Genomic DNA, 22,549 nt, shown 5'->3' on the forward strand with positions numbered 1-22,549 from the left:
GATTCTGAAAAAGGCAAATCTATAAAGACAGTAAAAAGATCTAGGGTTGTGAGGTGGGGTGGGGAGGGAGGGAGAGATGAATAAGCAGGGCACAGAGGATTTTTAGGGCAGTGAAACTATTCTGCATGATACAGTAATGATGGACATAGGTCACACATTTGTCAAAACCCATAGAATGTATGAGGCAAATAATGAACACTAACTATGGACTTTGGTTAATAATGATGTATATTAGTTCATCAATTGTAACAAACGTACCATGCAACATATTAATATTATAATAGGGGACACTGTATGTGGGAGGAGGGTAGAGGCCAGGGATATAGGAATTCTTAGTACTTGTCAATCAATTTTTCTGCAAACCTAAAACTATTCTACAAAAAGGCCTATTAATTAAAAAAAAAAAAAAAAAAACCACTCCAACTGTCAGCTGTTTGGGGTTTCCTGCCCAGATGTCCTTCCAGATACAGGCTAGAGCCAAGCGAAATTAATCAGGGAAGATACCATTAAGATGACTCCCAGCCAGGGTTAGAAGGACGAGTGGGGAGTTGTTTTTGACACAGTGACTTCGGAGTCACTTCGGACCACTGGGAAAGGTCATGATGGAATCAAAATTATGTACCAGGAAGTGTCTCTGCTAAGTCCAGGCCACACAAAGACATGAGAGAGAGAGAGGCCCACTACAGCTGAGGTCATGAGTCATCAGCTTTGAGGGAAGGTAAACAAAAGACACAAGGACTCTAAGGGAAAGTATTAATACAATTTCTGGGAAAAGGTACAGTGAACTATTTCAAGGAAGCCAAGATGGAAGAGTAATGATTTCTCAAAAGTCCTGAATGAGAGAAGGAAATCCAAGAGGATAACTCTCCATCCAGTAGGGTTCTAGATTTCTTCTTCAAGATTTTCATCTGATCATGCTTAGTATGGAGCAAGAGGTCAGTACAATAGATAACAGCAGAATTTTTCTTTTTTTTAAATAGGAAGAGAGAGGGCACATACAATTGGTCAAATCAAAGAACTTTCACTCTTATATCCATACACGGGAAACTCAGCAGCCACCAAAATATTTTAAAGATCTATATTTATTAACATGGAAAGATGTTCACAACATATTGCAATGTGAGAAAAGAAGGTTCAGAAAAATAAATCAAGCATAATTCCATTTTTGTTTTTTGTTTTTTTTTTTTTTTTACAATTCCATTTTTGTAAAGCTAGGTGTATTTATTTGTATATGTATTTACAGCAAATGTTCGGAAAAAATACACTCAAATGCCAACAGTGGTGAACACCTATGGGCGGACAGATGACAACAATGTGTCAGATTTCTTTGTATTCCTAGTTTGTATTTCCTTAATTCCCCTTCAAGCGATTACAAGACTCCATGTAAAAGACTAATTTTTTTCAATGAAAAAATTAATACTTTTTCTGTCTCATAATTCAAGTTTCCAATAGTGTTCTCCTTGTCAAGAGCAGAACAGTGCCTTACACAAAAGCCAGCACTGCTTTACGTGACTGTGGTGCACCTTCTCTTAACATAAATGACTTCAACAGCCACATCCTGATGCATAAGGGAAAAAAAGGAATGGAAATTCCAAAGAGCTAAAGTCACAAAGTAGCAAAAACAACAGCAAAGGAAAATGCCCTGGGCAGGGAGGAGACAGACCCCTACATATCGTTAGCACTTGTTTCCTTGACTCTGGAGGAGGTTTCTTGATTAGTCTATTTTAAAAATTGTTATTGTTTAACAAATCCTAGCTAAAAATAACATCAAAATGCAGAAGTTATGCAGAAACACCCCATGATGCAAATTATTTATGAAGATAATGCAGCAGCATGACCAGGCATTAGCATGAATCATGGTTACTCTACAACGGAGATGTGTTCTCCCATCAACAAACCAGAGGGATGTGTGGTCCAGTCGCCAATGTCAGATTTTAATGTCCTCCCTGCTTTCCATGAAAAGGAGGGAGGAGTGGGCGGTGTCCTTGGGGTGGGAAGGGGCAGTGTAGAAGAATGGGAATCCCAGTAACAGTATTTTTAAAGACTGTATCTTTCATCTTCCCTAAACTAACAATCTCACCTTGAAATTGGTTACAGGAAGTATATCTTTAATAAAAAGCCATCTGTTTCCAATTCTCCCTTTTTAAGGACATAAATTCACTACAGCTATTTAGTATAGTTCATTATTCAGCCATATTGCTATTATCATTCCTGTAGCCTTTTTTTTTTTGGAGACGGAGTCTAGCTCTGTGGCCCTGGGTAGAGTGCAGTGGCATCATTGCAGCTCACTGTAACCTCAAACTCCTGGGCTCAAGAGATCCTCCTGCCTCAGCCTCCCCAGTAGTGGGGACTACAGGTGCACGTCATGATGCCCGGCTAATTTTTCTATTTTTAGTGGAGATAGGATCTCGCTCTTGCTCAAGCTGGTCTTGAACTCCTGAGCTGAAGCAATCCTCCTGTCTCAGCCTCCCAGAGTGCTAGTCCTGTAGCCTTTAATTCAATTGCATTAATGTAGGTATACGAGAAAGCCAGAGAGGAAAACTTAAAACAGTTCATTTTAAACTTTATTGTCTGTTAACAACCTTGTCCAAAATTTTAGTAGGGGAAGAAGTGGAACTACTACCTAAAAGAAGACTGGAAGATGGTCTGAAGATTTCATTTATTCCTGTTTTTCCTGTTCTCTATAAACCATGGACATGCTCTTGGTAAAAACATTCACTTTCTGTTTCTATCTAGTGACCACTGAATATTATGGAACTCTATATACCTATTAAATAGGGAACTGTAGCAATAATCATAGGAATAACAGTGGCATAACAATAAAAAACAGAATAATAATTTGTGTCCTGTTAGCCTTAACAGTAACAGAACTAATAAAATCTGAGACTACAGCCTCAAGTAATAATTTAGTTTAGGGCTGGTTATTACCTTATAAAGGGAAGTACCATCAAACTTACTGCAGTAACTTGTTCCTGAAGAAGCCAACGTGGGATTAATGAACAGTCACGGGAACCAGTGAGCAAGTGTAGCTATCCCTGGGCTAGTCGCTAGTACATATTGAAGTACACAGTTATAAACCATTGCAAAGCACATTAACCAAAGGACTGGAAAGTCACTCTCCATTCTAAGGGGGCTGCTGTTAACAATGTGCTAAGCTAATTACAAGCATTTATAAAATGTATATGCCTGATACTGGAAACGCAGAGATTTTAGAACAACCAGAGAAGTTTTCAGTGCTGCTTGAGAACATATGAGGGCTTTCCGGAAAGTATCCAGCCATGTACTACCTTCTCGTTATATTAACAATGGCTGGATACTTTCTGAACAGCCCTTGTACATAGAATCATCATCTTACTTTTGAACAGAAGAGCATTAATTTAGATTGATGCGTCTTTGGAAGGGGAGCAGAAAAAACAAACTGGGTAGATTTGTGATAGAAAACTATTTGAGAGGTCGATTGACTCATCTGGACCAAGTCCCTGCACTTCAAAATACAAAAAGTTGGATTTGTTGGTTTTCAAAATCTGCCAAACCTGTGTAATAGACAAGAGTTGGCTCTTGGCCACCCAAACCTTCTAGAAAGGCAGAATTTTAAGATTCACTCACAGAATGGGTAATAAACGCTTGATGAGTGAACGAACGAATGAATGCATGAAGACATGGATGGATGGATGGGTACTTCATTTCAGGCATGGGGTGAGAAGTTGGCAGAGACGGTGCTTCAGACAACACTGCTAGGCAGAAAGTCTACCTATATACACTTCTACCATGACAAAAGGTGCAAAGAGGGTAGTGCACGTCTTCTTCAAGCACTTGTATCTAGTTAAAGACATAAAAGAAAATTGATGAAGGGTCTCAAAGAGATATTTCCACATCCATATTCATAGCAGCATTATTCACAATAACTAAAAGGCGGGAGCAACCCAAGTGCCCATTTGTGGATGAAGGATAAGCAAAGTTCAGTTTGTACATATGATAGAATATTATTCAGCCTTTAAAAGGAAGGAAATTCTGATACATGCTACAATACGGATAAACCTAGAGGACATCATGCTAAGTGAAATAACCCAGTCACAAAAGGACAAATACAGCATGATTCCACTTACAGGAGGTACTTAGAGTAGTCAAAATCATAGACACAGAAAGCAGAAGGGTAGTTGCCAAGGGCTGGAGGAGGAGAGAAATGGGTGTTAGTGTTTTAGGGGTCTAGATTCAATTTTGCATGAAGAAAAGAGGTCTGTAGAGGGATGGTGGAGATGATGACACATCAGTATGAATGTATTTAATGTTCCTGAATTGTAAATATAAAATGGCTAAGATAGTAAATTTTATTTGTATTTTACCAAATAAAAAAATCGGGAAATAAAAGAAAGTTGGTGAACTATACCATAGCTTTGAAACTTACAAGCAAAGTTATTTGATTATTATGAAGATTAATTTAGTTATTTTATATAGAAAGTTATTGGATAGATGTCAGAATGAGGAGTATGTTTTGATTAGGTAGACAGCTGCTTGCTTTCTGATATGTTTGAAAAATGACACCCAAAAGGTCTCCCCCAAGATAGGCTGAAATTCCACCATTAAAAAAACTGCATCCTTCTATTCCCTGGGCCTTGCAGAATGCAATTATGCTGGTCAAGGTCTCCATCAGCTTAATGTGTCTGTCTTTACAGGATTGTTTTTCTGCATGGGTCCATCACATACATAGACTGATGTGAGGCCTTCAGGAGGGGGAAAGATTTGACCAGAAAGGGAGAAGGGGGTGACCAGCCACTGAAAGGACAGACAGAAACCAATGAAATCAAACTATGCCTACTTTGAAAATTTCCCCACATCACCCATGACCTTTTGCCACAGGTTTTATGCAAGCTTCACACTGCTTTCTCACTCCAACCATCTCCCTTCTAAATGAAAGACTCTTAGCAATTAAAAAAAAATAAATCACAACTCAAAACTTGAAAAGGGTTTTATCAAGAAATGAATGCTTCTCTTCTGCTAAATAATTTCCAACCGTGGCGACATAATTTAATCACAGACACTAATTTTGATTTTTCAGTTTCATAAACTGAAATATGGTTAGTGATTTATGATTGAGATGAAGTAAACAGAGATGCCCTAGAGCTCAGCATCTCTGAGTTTGCTGCAATGAGTAGTTGAGTTTGAAGAATCTAGATATGTGAAGGATGCAATATTTGAGGTGGACAAATTGGATCAGAGGGGCTTTAATATTAAGATAAGTGAAAATTACGGCCCAGGGCTATGCCCTGATGCCCACATCACAGAGTGAGACTAGAAGCCAGTGAGTTGCAAGGCTGCCAAGCTCACTGCAGCCTTCCCACCTCTCTGTAGCTGGGTGGCCTTGGGTACAGCATGCCAGGGGTGTGTGTGTGTGTGTGTGTGTGTGTGTGTGTGTGTGTGTGTGGTGGGAGGGGAAAAGAGAAAGACTGAGGCTCTTAGCTATATATGGAGAGCTTACATAAAAGAAGGCCGGGAGAGCAACCATAATGGGAATTGGGGTAGCCCATCTTCCTTTATAAGATACTCAGAATACTTAACATCACTTCATCAGTCTCCACACCATCTGTCCAGACCTCAGATTGCAAAGACTGCCCCGTGCATTAATCAAGGGAGGCAATCAAGTGTAGCTTTGAAACAAGTTCCGCTCTTTCAGGCTTAACTGTACTATTAAAATTTCTAAAAAAGTAAATAACAGGAGGTGGTTTTGATCCTGGTGTTGACATTAATCGCATATCCACGTCCCTTATAGCTCTGCATGGTTACCATGCTTAAGGTAACACACGAAGTGCAAGTGAGTAAGAAAACAAGCCACCAAACTCAGTGAAATGATACACACAGGTGGCAGAAAATGCACACCTGCCTCCTCACCCCACTTCCAAAAATAAGAAGATTCTATTTTCCTCCTCTATACTCCATATACTCTAGAACAGATTGAGTAAGTATTTATAAAGAGAAATATATTGTTTCGATAAATACTTTCTGCTAAATTTCACGAAAGGTCATGTGTCTGTACAGAAAAAAACACGGAGTTGGATATTTCTCCAGTCGCCCATACTGCTGAGCTTATTCCTTCCTCTGGCACTTGTTCTATACTCTGTTCTGGAAGCCAGGCCAGATTGAGCACAACAAACCATATCTTCCTTTCAGTATAGAATGTAGTGAGTCAGTGTTTGTGCAATGATCTGCTATTAAAGCAAATAAGCAGAATCAGGAATTCCAAAACATGCCTTGTTTTCATTTCCATTTCACATGAGCATAAAGCTCGCCAAATTTGGGCACTTTAAATTATGAAGTCTCCTATCACACATATCTTTATCAGTCCTCCACATAATTGTTTAACTAAGACTCTCTGATAAAAATGTCTAAAATGCTTGCTATGTTTCTCAGCAGCGAACAAATGCCTGTAAGCTCTCACTGTGCCCTGGAGTTTTTCAAACCCTCTCCTGTCTTTGAAAATGTATCCCATTCACTTGGCCGTGCTGGTGACAACACATGGCAGGTGGAGGAGCTAAGCCACCAGCCCCAGACTGGCAGAGCAGTGCCCCGAGGTGACTTGAATACTGACAGAATGCTCCAATCAGTGAACACAAAATGAAGAGCTGATCCAGTAAGCATCCATCTCATGAGGAGTTGATTTTTATAAAAGTCTGTGTAGATTCCTTAAGCAGAATAAATGTAGGAATCTGAGCTACAGAAGTGGCCTGCCTGTCCTCAAAAGATCAGGTTCTGGGTTTTTCGTTTTCCTTTTCATCTACCTATAGCCCCTCAACTCCCATTTATTCTCAATTATTTGGTTAGGGAAGGTGCCCCTCCAGGTAAAGAGAGCAGGAATCAAGGCCATCTCTGGCAGCCTGAACTACCTTGGCTAGGACTCTTCTGTATTTTGTTTTTTAATGAAACAACTAGAAAGAAACCATGACAAATTATTATCTGCATAATATACATTTAGGTGCCCCTCTCCTTCATTTTTATCTATAAAAGATAGCACTTTCAGCCTTTGAGTTATAACCCCAAGGACTGAAAAGTACCCAGGCTCCTCCAACCCAATATCAGGCAGTTTCAGTGACAACAAACTGGCCCCCAAATGTACTGGTGAAAACCACAAGTTCTCACTCTCGGTGACTTGAATTTGGTGAAATGAAACAGTCGTTTCTATTTTAGTATTTGTAAAGAGTTATGCTTAAAAGCCTAGTGAAAAAGTCAGCTCTGGAAATTAATGAGCAAGCCCTGGTCCTATCCGAGGCCACAGAAGCATTTTTAGAGAGACCCAGGGCCCTTGGAACACACCGTCTGGTTTGAGGCCATAGGGAAAAACACGTTGGAAAGAAAAGAATCTTCAGTTGCAGTGATGCTGCAATGTTGCGTACAAGGAGAAGACACTTTTAGGGACTGTCTTTGAATGGGCCCCCCAGTAGGTGTTTACTCAGAACCCACATGGGACACAGGAGTCTGGTGGGATCCCACAAAGGAGGGACGTGAGGAACACTGGCGGCAGAGGCCAACTCCCTCAACATGTTGGGAGTTCTCCCACCAGACTTCAAACAGACAGCACTGATAACCTGAGCCTTTGACTTTTCTCCTCCACCTCGGAGGGCTTCCAGCCTCTTCTCTGCTCATATTGTTTCAAAATTACACGTCAGTTTTGAACCACCTCTCAGTTGTAGTCCTTTTGTCTTCTCCTAGCGATCCCTGTTGGAAACTTCTCTGAACGGCCTGGGGTTAACAAATACTTTTAGGGTTTTGCCATCTAACCACATTTCTACGTATTTTACTGATCATGTCAACATTCTGCTTAAAATCTGCCAATGACTGACTGTTCTCCTGTCTTCAAGATAAGACTTCAAACTGCTCGACAGAGCTTACTGAAAAGACACTTCATGATCTGGCCTCTTCTTCATGAGACTTCTCACGTGCTCTAGTCTTAGCCATTCTGAAATACTTGCAGTTTTCCAACACGCCATGCTCTCTCTTACCTCTGAGCTTTGCCCATGGTGTCCCCCATGTGACTAGAGCTAGTTCCCTCACCCATGGAACTGGACTTATTAGGCAATTTGCTTTGGTCAAAAGGAAATTAACAAGCATCTTGCAAGCAAAGGTGGAAAAGCACTTGTACGCTGGGATTTGCTGCTCTTGGGAACTCTGAGCCTACAATAGGAAGAAGCTAGCCCTCCTGGAGGACGAAAGGCTGCGTGGAACAGAGACAAACTGTCCCAACTGAAGCTCCCACATCTCCTAGGCCAACCAGCCTTCCAACAGCCATGTGAGTGAGGCCATGCTAGATTACCCAGTCCCAGTCACGTTGGGCCAGACTAAAATAGCCCAGGTGACCCACAGAATCCATAAGAAATAATAGATATTTGTTGTTTTCAGCCATTAAATGTTGGGATGGCTTGTTACATAGTATATGCTAACTGACACTCGACTTTGTTTTCTGGTTAACATCTATTCATCCTTCAGGTCTGAGGACATAAGGCTTCCCTGACCCCAGAAGATGCCACACTGGTTTGTATCCATGGCACCCTGTGGGTACCATTGGAAAAGCGCTGTCCCCGGTGTAAGTTGTTGCCTGTTTTCTCTCCTCTCTCCCAAGTGACTGTAGGCCCCTTTAGCTATTGTGGGTGCCTATCCTATAGCACATGCTCAGTACATATTTACTGAAAGAAGATACAAGAATGCAGATATCTATCTTTAGGCTTTTTTCTATTCCCAACTTTAAAGAATTAGACTAGACCATATTTACCTATCACTATCTAGACATGGTAACTATATCAAAAAAATTTTTTTTTCAGTTCCACTCAGCCTTTGGGACTCTCCCTACCTTTTTTTTTTTTTTTTTTTTTTTTTTACAGATGAGACTATCATATTTTCCAAACTCACTGTGCCTTTCAGTTTGACTAATACTAAAAAAATTCACCTAAAATTCCAAGAGCCCTCAGCATATGCACATGGCTAATTCTGACAAATGTTATCACCTTCGCTGTCATAATTACTATATACATGTCAAAGAAGCAGAAGGTCTTAACAATACATAACTGAATTCACTGTCAGTGTAATGACAATGATAGTTAAGGACAATTCCTGTTACAGAGGAACTGTCTTTACAACAAAGAGACTAGCAAGATGCAACTGTTCACCTGTTCATTTCAGCAACACATCACGATAAATTTTGTTTTATGAAATTTATCATCATAACGGCATTACAGCTATGGTAGTTACTAGAGAACAATCGCTGGGCTAAAACCTTAACATACTTTATCTCATTTAATTCTTTCAATAATCCTTCAGGATAGGTATGATCAATCCTATTTTACAGATTAGGTAAATCAGGCTCAGAGAAGTTGGGCAATTTCCCCAAGGACACACAGCTAATGAGTGGCAGGTCTGGGATTTGAACCCAGATGTGATTCAAAAAGCCTCTTATTTAGACTAACATCTTTAAATCTGATGCCATTAAGTGGTAGTGATAAATATCTTCTTTTGGAAGACAAGGAAATAGAGACACTGAGAAAAAAAAGTACCATGTTTATGGTCTCAAAGGGGCAGGAATGGGAAGAGAATCCAGCTGTCCATTCTTAGCCTGATGCTCCTACTACAGGACTGAGCCCAAGGCATCCCCATCTTCTCCTTAGTGGTTAATATTTCGATTCATACCTACCACTGAGATCAACAATGACAAATTCAGGAGGGAACAGAACAGGTTCTTTCTATTCTAGGTATGCTTCCAATTACTTACTGTATACCAGACAGGTTGTGAAAAGAACAGTATGAAGCATGAAGTTCATGAGACCCAACTGGACTATCATCTGCTCTACCAAATTTCTTTTAAAAAAGCAACCATCAAACCTAGAGAAGAATTTTCATCTAACTTTAATGCCACTCACATTACTTGTATTTCTTATTCACATGAGAGAAATTTGTTACCTGCATACCATAAAGAATGATGAATATTTAACACTAAGTATTGAATTAAGAGTTACTTAATGATCTTAAAAAAAAATAAAAACCTCTATTTCTCCGCAATATCAAGATGTACCTAATAGGCATTTATTGTTCCAGGAACACACAGTATCTTCTACCATTTAAACCTTTCAACAATTTAAAATAATGACCAGGCTGGGCACAGCACACACTATCAAACAAAACTGACTTACTGTATTGTATTTTATCTCTTAAGACTGAGGTCCCCAACCCCTGGGGCCACGGCCCGGTACCGGTTTGTGGCCTGTTAGGAAACGGGCCACACATCACCACCTGAGCTCTGCACCCCCCCCAACACCCCATCCCCCACCCCCAGTCCATGGAAAAATTGTCTTCCATGAAACTGGTCCCTGGTGCCAAAAAGTTTGGGGACTACTATCTTAAGAAACATCTGGAAAACACAGGATGCTCTGAAAGTACAAACAACTACCCTTGGAGTTTCTCTTTTTCCAAAAATTATTTCTCTTGAGTCCCACATCTTCACTATCTATTCTTTTTTTTTTTTTTTTTTTTTTTGAGACAGAGTCTCGCTCTGTTGCCCGGCTAGAGTGAGTACCGTGGCGTCAGCCTAGCTCACAGCAACCTCAAAATCCTGGGCTTAAGCGATCCTCCTGCCTCAGCCTCCCGAGTAGCTGGGACTATAGGCATGCGCCACCATGCCCGGCTAACTTTTTCTATATATATTTTTAGTTGGCCAGCTAATTTCTTTCTATTTTTTTTAGTAGAGACGGGTCTCGCTTTTGCTCAGGCTGGTCTCGAACTCCTGACCTGGAGTGATCCACCTGCCTCGGCCTCCCAGAGTGCTAGGATTACAGGCGTGAGCCACCGCGCCCGGCCCACTATCTATTTTTATTCCAGTTACAGAAAGAAGAAGGGACAAATGTTTGTTGAGTATACAAAGGGTGCAAGAAATGTGCGGTTATACCCTAACTGGCTTTTCCATGATGAACACACAGTTCCATGCAGGTATCTCAGCTTAAGTACGGTCACTCAGTGCAAATGACAAGGAGTCACTGAGATTACTGTATGGAGGGAATGGTAATAACACACACTTTACGTCATTTGTGTCTCCGGTGCTCTGGGGGAACACACTCTCATCAGTTTCCTTGTTCCCCATCTCTTTGTAAAGACCCACCTTTAGTCTCTTTCTTTGTGAAAAAGGTCTTGACATCCCCAGGCCCACAGACAGAAGAACTCCCAGGAGAAAATGCCAGCCAAATACACTCCTGGCAGGGGTGGGGACCTGTGGTCTCAAGGCCACATGTGGCCCTCCAGATCCCCAAGTGCAGCCCCCCGACCAAATCCAAACTTCACAGAACAAATTCCTTTACTGAAAGGATTTACTCTGTAAAATCTGGATACAAATGCTGCACTCAAGCATCCAGAAGGCCACACGTGGCCCCAAGGCCGCAGGTTGCACACCCCTGAAGGGTCTTCCACAATGACGTGGCTATGGGAGAAAGCCCCCAAGGCATCCAATGTCACTTGACTCGACTGCCCAATTTCAGACTTAATCTCTGCAAGGTCAACCTGGTTAGGGACTTTAAGACATAATCCTCAAGATTTGTGTGTTCTTTTTGGATCCAAATTAGAAAACGGCAGAAAAACTCATTTAGGGTCAATTCAGCATGGCATAAAGGGATGAAGAGAAGAACTACAAGGTGAGCAGAGCTCCTTTTCAGTGCTGGGCGTGGGGGAACAATCACCGGAGCCCAGTAAGGAAGCTCTCATGACGCTGGAGGGCTTTCAGGCCAGACCTGTCAATGTGAACAGGAGCCAGGAGGGGCCGTCGTGGTGTTTCCCCTTCCTCCCCCCTCTTCTGATCTCTGATTCCTCCCAAACATCTACTCATGTCTCCAACTCCAAATGTCAGTGCTGATAAACAACCAGCACATTAACCCAATTCGCAAGAAAAACTGATACCATCAACTGTTCCGAGATCACCTAACATCCTGGCCCGGCAGTTCCCCACATTTTGCCTGGACTATCCATTCATCAGCTCGTTATTGTCCACGGGATGCTAATCTGTACCAGAAAGACCATGTGGCCCCCGATGCTCAGTGACACTGCCATGATACACTCAGTGCCATCCTCCTCCTGGAGGCTTGCCTGGATAGAGGAAATGGAAAATCCTCTGTGAGCAAGGTGACTGCCAGCTCCCTGCTGACCCTCTCAAGGCCACCCTCTTCCATTGCCACTCCCTCGCTCGCCTCTAGGGAAGTGCCAGCCGGTGGGTTGCTAGGACAACTGGCATCACTGCTGAGGCACAGAAAAAATCACCAGTGGAGCTCGGAACCTGGACTGCTAACTCTGATGGCAGCGATGAGATGCTGATTGGCAGCTAATCTGTCCCCTAAAGGGAGTGACAGAGTAACATTACCCAGTGGGCGGCTCTCACCCTGACACACTATCCTTTCATCTGCACTTGTGCTTGATGTGGTGGTGACACGGAAGGGGCGAGGGACTAACTTTAGACAGAGGCTGAATGACTCTACTCTGAATTATGTGAGCCGGTGGACGTACAGTTACCACCTGACATTTGTACCTTTAATTTACCTTTAATCTCCTCCAAGTGGGGGGAGTAGGAAAGCCAGAAACAGGTAGAGCAATTGAGGTTGCCAAAGAGAAGGGGAAAAAAAATCTGTTTGGACAAGCAATAGCTGTCCCCTTTCTGAACTACAGCATCCTACTCTTACACCTCCTGTTTTTGGAGATCAAAGAAGAAAAGGCAAAGGAAACTGGAAAACTAGGAATTGCCCTGGTAGAAGAAGAAAACAATCTTTGTGCCCAGTTCTCTTTGTTCTGCAGGGTGAGTTTTACAGAGCTTATAACGGGCAGCAACTCGTAGGAGCCCCAGGCATGAAGACTGCCTATGAAAGTCTTGGATTTCAGCCCTGGAGAAATTACAATTTTTCAATGCTGTGCAAGCCACAAGGGCTTGAGAAGAAAAAAGGAAAATGAAATGAAGAGCAACCGAATGGAAACTTTAGAAAACTATTTTAGTAAGAGCATTTTCATTTCTAGGTGCTGGTGAGGATGGCTGACGTGCGGACTGAAATTCATAACCCACAGCTCAGTACCGGTGCGGGAGTCCAACAGGGACTTCTGCCAGCACTGGGGGCAGGTTATTCTCAGTGCCAGGCACTCGAGGCTGGACGGGAGATAGTCACGAGACATCATGTATCAAAATATTAAGAAAGAAATGGAATTTAGAAGACAACAGTTAAGAGTCCAAAGATACAATGACAAGGACTTGCCTGAGTTTCGGAAAGAAAAGATTCTGAAGGGGTATTGCCATTTGTATCCCATTTATATTTCCAGTTTAAGGGACTTTACTTAAGTAAGTTGTTTAAGGAACATAAGCACAAAATGACTTTGAAAAACTAACTTTCTCCAACATAGGTTTCAAACAGCTAATTTTGCTTTCTCACCTAAAAAAGCATTTTATACTTGTTGAAAATGACTTTTTCTGAAACATGTAACGTACTTATTCAGGTGTCTTCAAAAGGTTAACATAATCCCCAGGAATTATAGAAGACAGATGAATTCTTTCAGTCTAAGATTCTATTTAGCAATAATTTATTACGTAACTATCACCGGAAATTTAATATGAATATATGTTGGGGGAGAGGTTAAATGATCTTTTGGTATAAAAAATGATTGTTTTACAGAGGTGAAAAATCTGAATAATTCAAAAAATGAAACCATCTATTTGTCTCTTTACATTAGTTTCAAGGAACAATTTATTTGTCGGTAAGAACCAACAGATGTTGTGTGGGTTCTGATGACTAAGCAACGTCAACTAGTTTTTATTTGTGCCTTACCTTTCCTGCTAAGAAAACAAAGGAGAAACAACAATCTTTCAGAGGAATAATAAAACCATTAAAGTACTATGCTACAGTAGACTTTGTGAGAAATGACATGCATCAGTAATATTATGACACAGGTGATGGAGCAGATGGACCTGTGAGGTGTCCCAAGTGTGGGACTTATTTGATCTCTATCTGGAAGAATTTTCAGTGGCTGGATGCTTCCCTTCTGGGGCAGCACAACTAGTCAGTTGTCCTTGTCCTTCCCTCCTGTGGGTGTGCTGATTCTTGAACACTGAGCACTTCAAAGATATACCACTTGAGAAATGTATTTCTAGTTTTAGAGGTGGTTTCTGTCCAAAATTCAGTTGGAAAGGCTACACTTACTAATGTTGGGAGGCATCATTCCTTTAAGTGTGGCCCAAGTTCTTGCTTTGACTTTTGCATCTAAAGATCTAAAATGATCCTAAAGAAAATGGTGCCCACGTGCTAACAATTCCCCATGCTACGTCTCTATCGGTGGTCAAAGCACACAATTTATGATGGAAAGAAATTTCTACCCCTGAGATGTCACATGCCCAGACACAGAAGCAGTTAAATAAAAGACTATTTCCAGTCCTGGAAATCGTCCCCAAAAATCCAGCTCTGAGGAATCCTACCCGCCATCCCTTTCAGCACACCTGACTCTGCCACTGAGCACGTCCTCCCATGGCGCTCTCCTAGGGGACGCGCTCAAAGGGCAGTAAATAGAGATCACTCAGCACTGCATCCCTGACAGACTTGGGCACACCTTGGTACACAACGGTCTTTGAACAAATACCATTTATTTTTCGAACTCTAATCCTAAATAGGATACAAGAGCTTTTTACCTCAGCCCTATTCACTGAGAAAGCAGTCTGACCAGGCTGTTAATGATTTCTTTTTCCCCACAGAACACGAATATTAAAGAAGATCCATGAATTCTTTTCCCTTCACAACTTCTGGATTTTCTGTGTGTTTTCCTCCTCCTCCCTAAGAAGCTGAGAGGAGGAGTGAGTGCTTGGGGAAGATGGCGCCGAGGGGGAAGGGTGTGCCGGGGATGGGCCACACTTTGCTGACCCACTCAGGAAGTAGCTCTGACACCACCTTTCAGAAGCAGCCGCTCGTGCAAAGGCCCTGCCAAAAGTTCTGGCCCCGAGTAACGCAGAAGGGGCAACGGCCAGGAATTGGTGAGGCTATCAATAGGAAGCAATACGAGGAAGTCTGAGAAAGGGAGATAAATGGGTTACACAGAAAACCCTAGAAGACTTGAGGCTACACAAGAACGCAAAGAGTACTTCCATGGCATATACGCACGCAGTCAGAACCTCTTTGCTTTATAGTACGCAAGTCAGTTTGCAGGGCTGTTATAAGCAAGGATTGAAAAAAGGAGATTGTTTCCCCTCATTTATCTAACAGTGAAATCTCCCTTCTCTCCTGACCCCCTTATCTACTTCAGATTTTTTTTTTACAACAATGCTAGAGAATTTGGTACCACAGATGGCAAGTCTAAAAGGTACAAACTGATAGACACATAGGGAAATTCCCAAATTGCTCTTATTAGCGTGTGTATGTGTAATTCTCTCACTCCAGAGACCAGAAATTCAGATCCCATTTTTCAAGCCTTATAAAGACAGCATAATGCCGTTTAAACAGGCACAGAGGTGTTTATTTTAGTCTCTCCATTTCTTCCCAGGAACGACATAACTCCAGCACTCAACCGATTATTATAAAAAGAGGGTCAATAAACACACAAAATTCTGGAAACCTCTATTCTTGCTGTCCTCAAAAGCAACGTAGTGCAACGCCTCCCTAGGAAAGCTTTTGTGAACTTCCCCTGCACACCACAGAGACATCAGGTGGGTTTAATGTGTACCATCACCCCGTCCCTTCATTCCAACTTGTGCACTGGAAGGAAGTGCTAGCCAGTCACTTTCTAGGTATCTACCTAGAAACAGCACTTCGGGCCTGGCTCTACTTTGGGAATAAACATGAACATAAATGATGATGAAATGATGTGATTAAAAGAGACAAAACCACCGCCGTTCACAGAGTGCCAGGGTAGGCTGCTCACAAACACCTAACACAGCAAACCACTCAAATGGAAAAGAAGAGGAAATACACACAGGGTAGAATTTTTTTTTTTTTTAAAGTATCAGAAAATCCCCAAACTCTATTGATAGGTCTACAAAACTTTTTTTTTTTTTTTTTTACAAATTGTTTCCTCCACCACATTTCCTTATACACATCATAGACATTCAGCATCCACTTCTAAGGAAAAGAAAATAGACTCACCATGCCATCCCCACCCCCTCAAACTACTGTCAGACTCAAGCCATTCTTATCAGAATGGTGTTTATGTTCCTTTCCCTAATGGCTCAGGCCCACACATGAGAAACCTACAGACACACTCACTCTATACTTAGCACATTAACTGCCACGTGAGTTGTATTTAACTCACACTACTTTTGAGCCTGGAGCCTCGTGAAGTGTATGTAATTCACACATCTCTACCTTGGGAGCCCCGTAAACTGTTTTTCAAGTTGCGTGTAATTGACTCGCAGAAAACAATAAAAAAAATAACAACTTTTTCATTAAATCAGAAAGGATCATTTTGTTTTTGAAGTTTTTATTCTATTTTTGTAATAGAACACTATGACTCCAAGGGAAAAAAAATTTCTAGTGTGGCAGTCAATGTGTTAGACATTCATTCAACAAATATTCACTGAGTGCTCACTATGGGCCAAGCAGTATTTTAGGTGCCGTGGATTCACCGGGGAATAACAGCAATAATAAAACCCGTCCCTGCTTTCACAGAGCCTGCATGTTTCCAAAGTCTCTAACTGAGGAGACTGATGATTAACAAATAAATATATAATATGTAAGGTGCTTAAAAGAAAAACACAATAGGCTAGCAGATGGAGAGGACTGGGGTGGATGCTATTTTACATGGGTCAGGGAAGGCTGCTTTTACAGGATAACACGAGAAGTCCCATTTAAGGAAGCAGAGAAGCTTAGGAAAGAAATATGGATTGCTGCCTCCTTGTTTACAGACTAAATAATATTTAAGCATAGAGGTGGGTAGTTTTAGAAAAGTCAAGTTCAAAAATGGCTCCTGTTACATTTTCAAAATGACCAGTGAGTATGGCCCCTAAATTTAAAAGACTGAAACTATAATCTTAGGAAGCTCTCGAATGAATACTTTCAAATTGCCCAGGAGGGTCTTGTGGAAAGGGTTTCATGGTGGTGACAGACATAGCAATTCCTTTTTGTACGATAACACTGTGCTCAATGTTTAAGAACAGTTGTAAATGAGGTAGTGCTGAATCATTGGCGATTAGGAGCCAAAGAAGGTAAAATGAAGTCGGATTTGCTTCACTCAAGACTGATACTTAATGCAAGGTTAAACACGTAGAGTCAGAAGAACCAATGGAGGTCATTTAAGTCGGTTTTCTCACGTTGTCCATCACAAGATGGGTCCCCAAGGGTGGAGGGGGCCCAGGGTTATACAGCTAACTGCAGCATCATGCCTGCCACCGAGGTCTCCTGACTCTAGCTCGGTGTGACTGCCACTCCCTTCCTGTACAGATACCCTATCTGGAACCAGTTTAAGACACCTTTAGAAGCTAGGGCCAGCTGCTATAATAGAAAGATGGTGGCAGATCTGAGAGGCAGTTGAAGGGACATGCAGAGAAGTAAATGCAATGAGTAATGAGTTTGGGGTGCTGAGCATGGGAACCGCTCCTTCAATGGCTGCTGTGATTACCAGTCACACATTCACACACCCACACCCAGACCCTGCCCATGTGCAAACACATGTTCTTTGACAATGGCTTGCCTTCCCTATTGTCGTGGGTCTCTGTGGAACAGGTCTTGGGGCACCCAGGACGCTAATATCAGAGAAAACAGAAACTCAGTGTTGTAAAATGTACCAAGATTATGAAAGGTTCCTAATACCGAAATTGACTAAGAAAACTGAGAACTACCCCCTCTTCTCCTCCCAAGCAAATGTAGTTTTGAAAAGAAAGTCCTTAGCATGCTTAAAGGAGTCCACCGGAATTTAGTATTTTTTTTCCTCTCCCTTAACACACTCCATTTAAAAAGGGCTTTTTAAAATTAAGTCTGCCATGTGGCATGTTAAAGTTTATACTTCAGAAGTTCTTTGAAAACCTCACTTACCATTCTAGATCTGACAGTGTGTCACATGAGCAGTTCAAAGCAACGGTTAAAAAAAAAAAAAAACCCACCAGATTTGAAACAAAAGCTATCTTGATTATGGTAACTGCACAACTCACTGAAATAGAACCTGAAACCTAAAGCGCTTTTCCATAAGACACCTGTTTTCTAGGATGAAAACGCTTTAAAAATTATCACCAGAAGTACATCCTAACAGTTACCTGATTGGGAAAATAATTTCCAATCCAACACACTGTAACCATAGCACCAAAATCTAATAGGGTCCCAAATTCTTCCTTGATAGTGATAGAAACGTTTACAAGTTATTTCTTAGAAAGTATTAAAGTACCTCACACAATGCTCTGCCCTTACGGGGACCCCAAACCAAGATACTGACAGCTCAATAAACAGGTCGTATGGAGCAACATACAGACTTACAAACTATATCACCGTGCGGGTTAGCAACTTGCCCAAGGTTGCGAATTTACTTGACCTTAATGAGAAAGCCAGGAACAGAACTCAGGTCAATTGATTCCAGGAGCTGTGGACTTCCCACAAGGACCAGTGCGAGCACATGTACAAAATGGAAACACATTAAAACACCAGCACCTCTCACGGTCCGCTTACTATGAAGCACTGGGAAAATCTGAATTTAATAAGCTTATTTCCGTATTGCTATTTAACCCTCAGGATATGCTATGGATAGATATGCATATTTTAATACAATGTTTAGAAACCCATGCAATTTTTTTAAAAAATCAGGAAATTTTTCTTTTCCAATGTTAAATACTTTTTATCCCTGGTATAGGCTGCATCTTCCTCTTTCCAAATCTTTTAGGCAACCAGAAAAACATGGCTAATAGATGCCTGGAAAAGTTTGCTGACTGAATTATTAAGTTAAAAAAAATACACATAAAAATATAAAAAAGAATATACATAAATATTACAAAAATATCCATATATATACACACGTACAACAACCACCTAGTCTTCATGGTCTAAAATTTGAAGATAACATCTTCTCTTTCTCAGAGGTCTTCACAGGGCATCCTGGGTTTCCTGTAGCTGTTTTCTTTCCTGGTCAAAGCTTTCTGAACTTTTTTTGTGACACCATCTAGCAACGAGGTAAACTCTCCAGCAAGTAGCAGGGCTGGGCACACCCACATTGTTTCATAACGGATGAGCTCCTTGAAGACACACTGTGTCATTTCTTCAGTGACTTGATACTAAAACTTCCCATGCAAGGTGTCCCTCGGCTGACAGGCAGGAACAACTTTCCTCATCTCAAAATCCTAACCCAGTAAAATCAGCTCATTTTGAATGAGAGAAACACCCAAACCAACTGCTTATATTTGTGCATCTCAAGATTTTAAAAGCCAGAGGGAGGGAAAAAGGCATTCTCATCAAAAACTTCACCTAAATAAGAATAATTGCTGGGTGGAAACTCTGATTGCTAATTCTCAGCCTGGAGAATTTTCTTCCCCGCTCACCAACCTAAAAGAATTGCAACAGCCCAGTTTAAAGTGGCTGCTCTAAATTTGATACTATTTGACTCTCCCAGTAGAAAGGGTGTTCCTACCATGAAAGAATCATTATATTCCACTCTTTTATTCCAGAAGTAGATACTGAGCAGCACGCCACAGAAGCTGAGAGAAAGGCAAGTTCACAGCAAATACAAACAGAACGTTTTCCCCTAAAAAAAGAAATTAATTGGATGATCACCTAGAGCTCATGCTAATAATCCTTCATCACCCTGGCTCAGTTACATCCAGCGATTCGCAAATCCTGACAAGGCAAGCCACTGCAGATGTTGCGCGTGGTGGTTAACTTACAACATTCACTGCGCACTGTTCACAGGTAGCCTCAGCCTATACTTCACCATGGAGACTTCCCACAGAAGCTGGAGGGCTTGTGGACTCAGGCGTGTTCTTTCTTCCTTTCACAGAGAAGTGAGAAACACCTAGCATGAGAATGGAACAGAAGAAAAAGAAAAAGATCAATGCATCATCCAGTCACTTGGTATCTCTCAACAAATGAAGTCTCACGATCGATTGGATTAATTGATAATGCTCATGATCAATCAGGTTAATTGATAATTCACCAAAGACCATTTTCGAGTACCAGTGTCTTAAAAAGTAATTCAGTAGTGTTGCTCTTGCCCCAGGGGACACAGCATGGTATAGCCAGCCTCATTTCCCTCCACAAAGTTGAAGCCGATTCTGGGAGACTTCAGATACAATCTCAGCTGAGATGTAAACTTGCAGTACAGCCTTAAAATAAGACACCTGATTTTTCTCTCTGCCAAAGGGAGCGAGGACTATCATCTTTTGCCATTCTCCTACCTCGCTGGGTTCTTGGGAGGATCAATAAGCTCATTCTTGCAGAGCACTCACGGTTCCCAAGAGTAAAGGCACTGTGTCAATGCAAAGTATCATTAGCGGTCAGAGCCTGTTCTGAGCTCTGAAGCCAGAACATAAATGCCAGCACTGGCCAGGCACCGTGAACCAACTACCCTGGAACTCCCATCGCTGGAGCACCCACACATCCAAACGTCTCCATGGCCCACTGTGCTGGAATCCAGGGAGAAGAGGAACAGAGATGGAAATGGCTGGAATCTCTGGGAGGAGGAAAGTGAAGGTAGCAAGCAGGAAGCTAAGCGAAAGAGCGTACGGGAGACACGAGAGGTGTATGCAGGAGTGTGGTTATTTGGTACACGGCCCCCTCAGCTTGCCGGTTTGCAGCGTTCTGTGCACCGAATGTTTGCGGGGCTGTGAAATTTTCCACTTGGCTGTCTGCCATTGCCGCCCACCGAGGATAACACTTAAGCCCACAGAAGTGGCACACCGAAGCCCTGTTTGAAAAGGATTGGATAAGTTTTTTTTTTTTTTGGTTGCTTTTAATGAAAAGACTTGATCATATCCTAATCATTAATATTTTCCACATCTGGGTTTCTTGACTTTTTCTCCCCTTTAAGGCAGACCTAGGGACAGCTTCTTCCAGACCAATGCGATCAAGTTACTTTGACTTGTGTGCTCTTGAGAAGCATAACTTGAGGTAAAGGAACGTATATTAGTGAAATTAGGGATAACGAAAACCGTGGAGTTTAAGTGCTACGCTAGAATCCTGTTTCCCAAATAAATCATCCACAAGGGCCAGTCATGTTTTTCCTTTCAAAATCATGAGCATGCACGGAATATATGTGGGAGTTGCAATATTAGCACTGCAGGTATAATAAATAATATTTCTGAGGGAAAAAAGTGGTCCCTTATCTCAACAACAAAAAAAAAAAAGGCAAGAATGAAAAATAACAAATTGTAGGTTTGGAATTGGTAAAACACTGACAAGTATACCTCAAAATAAAGAACTAAAAAAAGTGGAGAGACAAAATTAGGACAGAAGGGAGAAAGGAGGTGTCTGCTACTCATATAATTAACCATCCCTTAAGTGAATACAGTTTACCAAGTGCTTTCTCATTAATTAACTCATTCACTCGACAAATTTTTCCTTGGTACTTACTACATACATCAGTCTGCATGTTCACCTGGGAGCATGTGTGAACAAAACAGACTAGTACCCTGCCCTCAAGGAGTTCCCTGTCTCAAGAGGGACAGACATTAAAGAATTATAATATACGATTTTTAGTAGAGGTATAAAATTTGAAAACCAGATAGGCACTATGAAGGAAAACTAAACATTGTAATTTGCAGTCATCATGGGGAAACCTCATTGAGAAACAGGGTCTCGGGAAGGCTTTTCTTTACAAAGCTCACAGTAAAGTAGGGAAGTCAAAGATGAGTAGAAGTTAGCCAGGCATTGAGTTTCCAGGTAGAAGAAATAGCCTGTGCATTACTTGAACTGACCTAGAGATGTAGCACTAATTTATGTCATTCCATTTTTTTTCTTAATCATCTCAACTGGATCAAGAAATGAGTGACACAACTGTCCTCAAAACCCTGAAATAAGAGATGATTCTTCCTCCAGCTGCTGTGCCATTAGGGCAACAAACACCAGTAATTCTGCAAAAGGAACACCATTTGGTGCAGGCATTATTCTTGAAGTGACAGGAAAGAAAGACTGTGGTCCATAACACACCCCAAGTCATCTCATTATCACAGCGAAATGAAAGAAAGCTCTCTGTTGATACCTGCATGCCACAGTTGGAGTTAAGAAAACTCTCCCCCGAAAGGACTAAAAACAGATCACATTACATGCAGACTTCCGAAAAAAATCTTCTTAGTACCTTGATTTAGGTTCCAAATTTCTGGCTTCCCCTTGACTATTAGGAAATGTTTATTATTTCTCCCCTGGACCTAAATGGCTTTATGTATGCCTTTAATGGTGTCTTGTCAACCTTCTCTTTTGGTTCTTGTTCCAGTGATCTGTTTACTTACCCACATGAATAGCAAAATGCAAAGAAATAAAAAGTAATGGAAATGTTGTGTTCATCTGAAGTGTTGCCTTCTTCCCTATCCTCCCAAATCTGGCTCAACTTAATTCTTCCACTAAGGAAAATCAGTAATTTGCTTTCTTCATCCTACAACACTAAAGCA

General features: G+C 41.4%; 1 protein-coding gene across 4 annotated transcripts in view; it reads right to left on the reverse strand.

The window, feature by feature from the left end:
• Nucleotides 1-22,549, reverse strand: part of ATXN1 (ataxin 1) — a 336,877-nt gene that overhangs the window by 135,635 nt on the left and 178,693 nt on the right. For all 4 annotated transcript variants that reach the window (XM_045551834.1, XM_045551837.1, XM_045551836.1 and 1 more), the window contains one exon: nt 19,832-19,959. The gene's annotated coding sequence lies outside the window, so the exon portion shown is untranslated. The remainder of the gene's footprint in view (nt 1-19,831; nt 19,960-22,549) is intronic.

The sequence above is a fragment of the Lemur catta genome, chromosome 5, assembly GCF_020740605.2.
Source record: "Lemur catta isolate mLemCat1 chromosome 5, mLemCat1.pri, whole genome shotgun sequence".
Lineage (NCBI taxonomy): Eukaryota > Metazoa > Chordata > Mammalia > Primates > Lemuridae > Lemur > Lemur catta.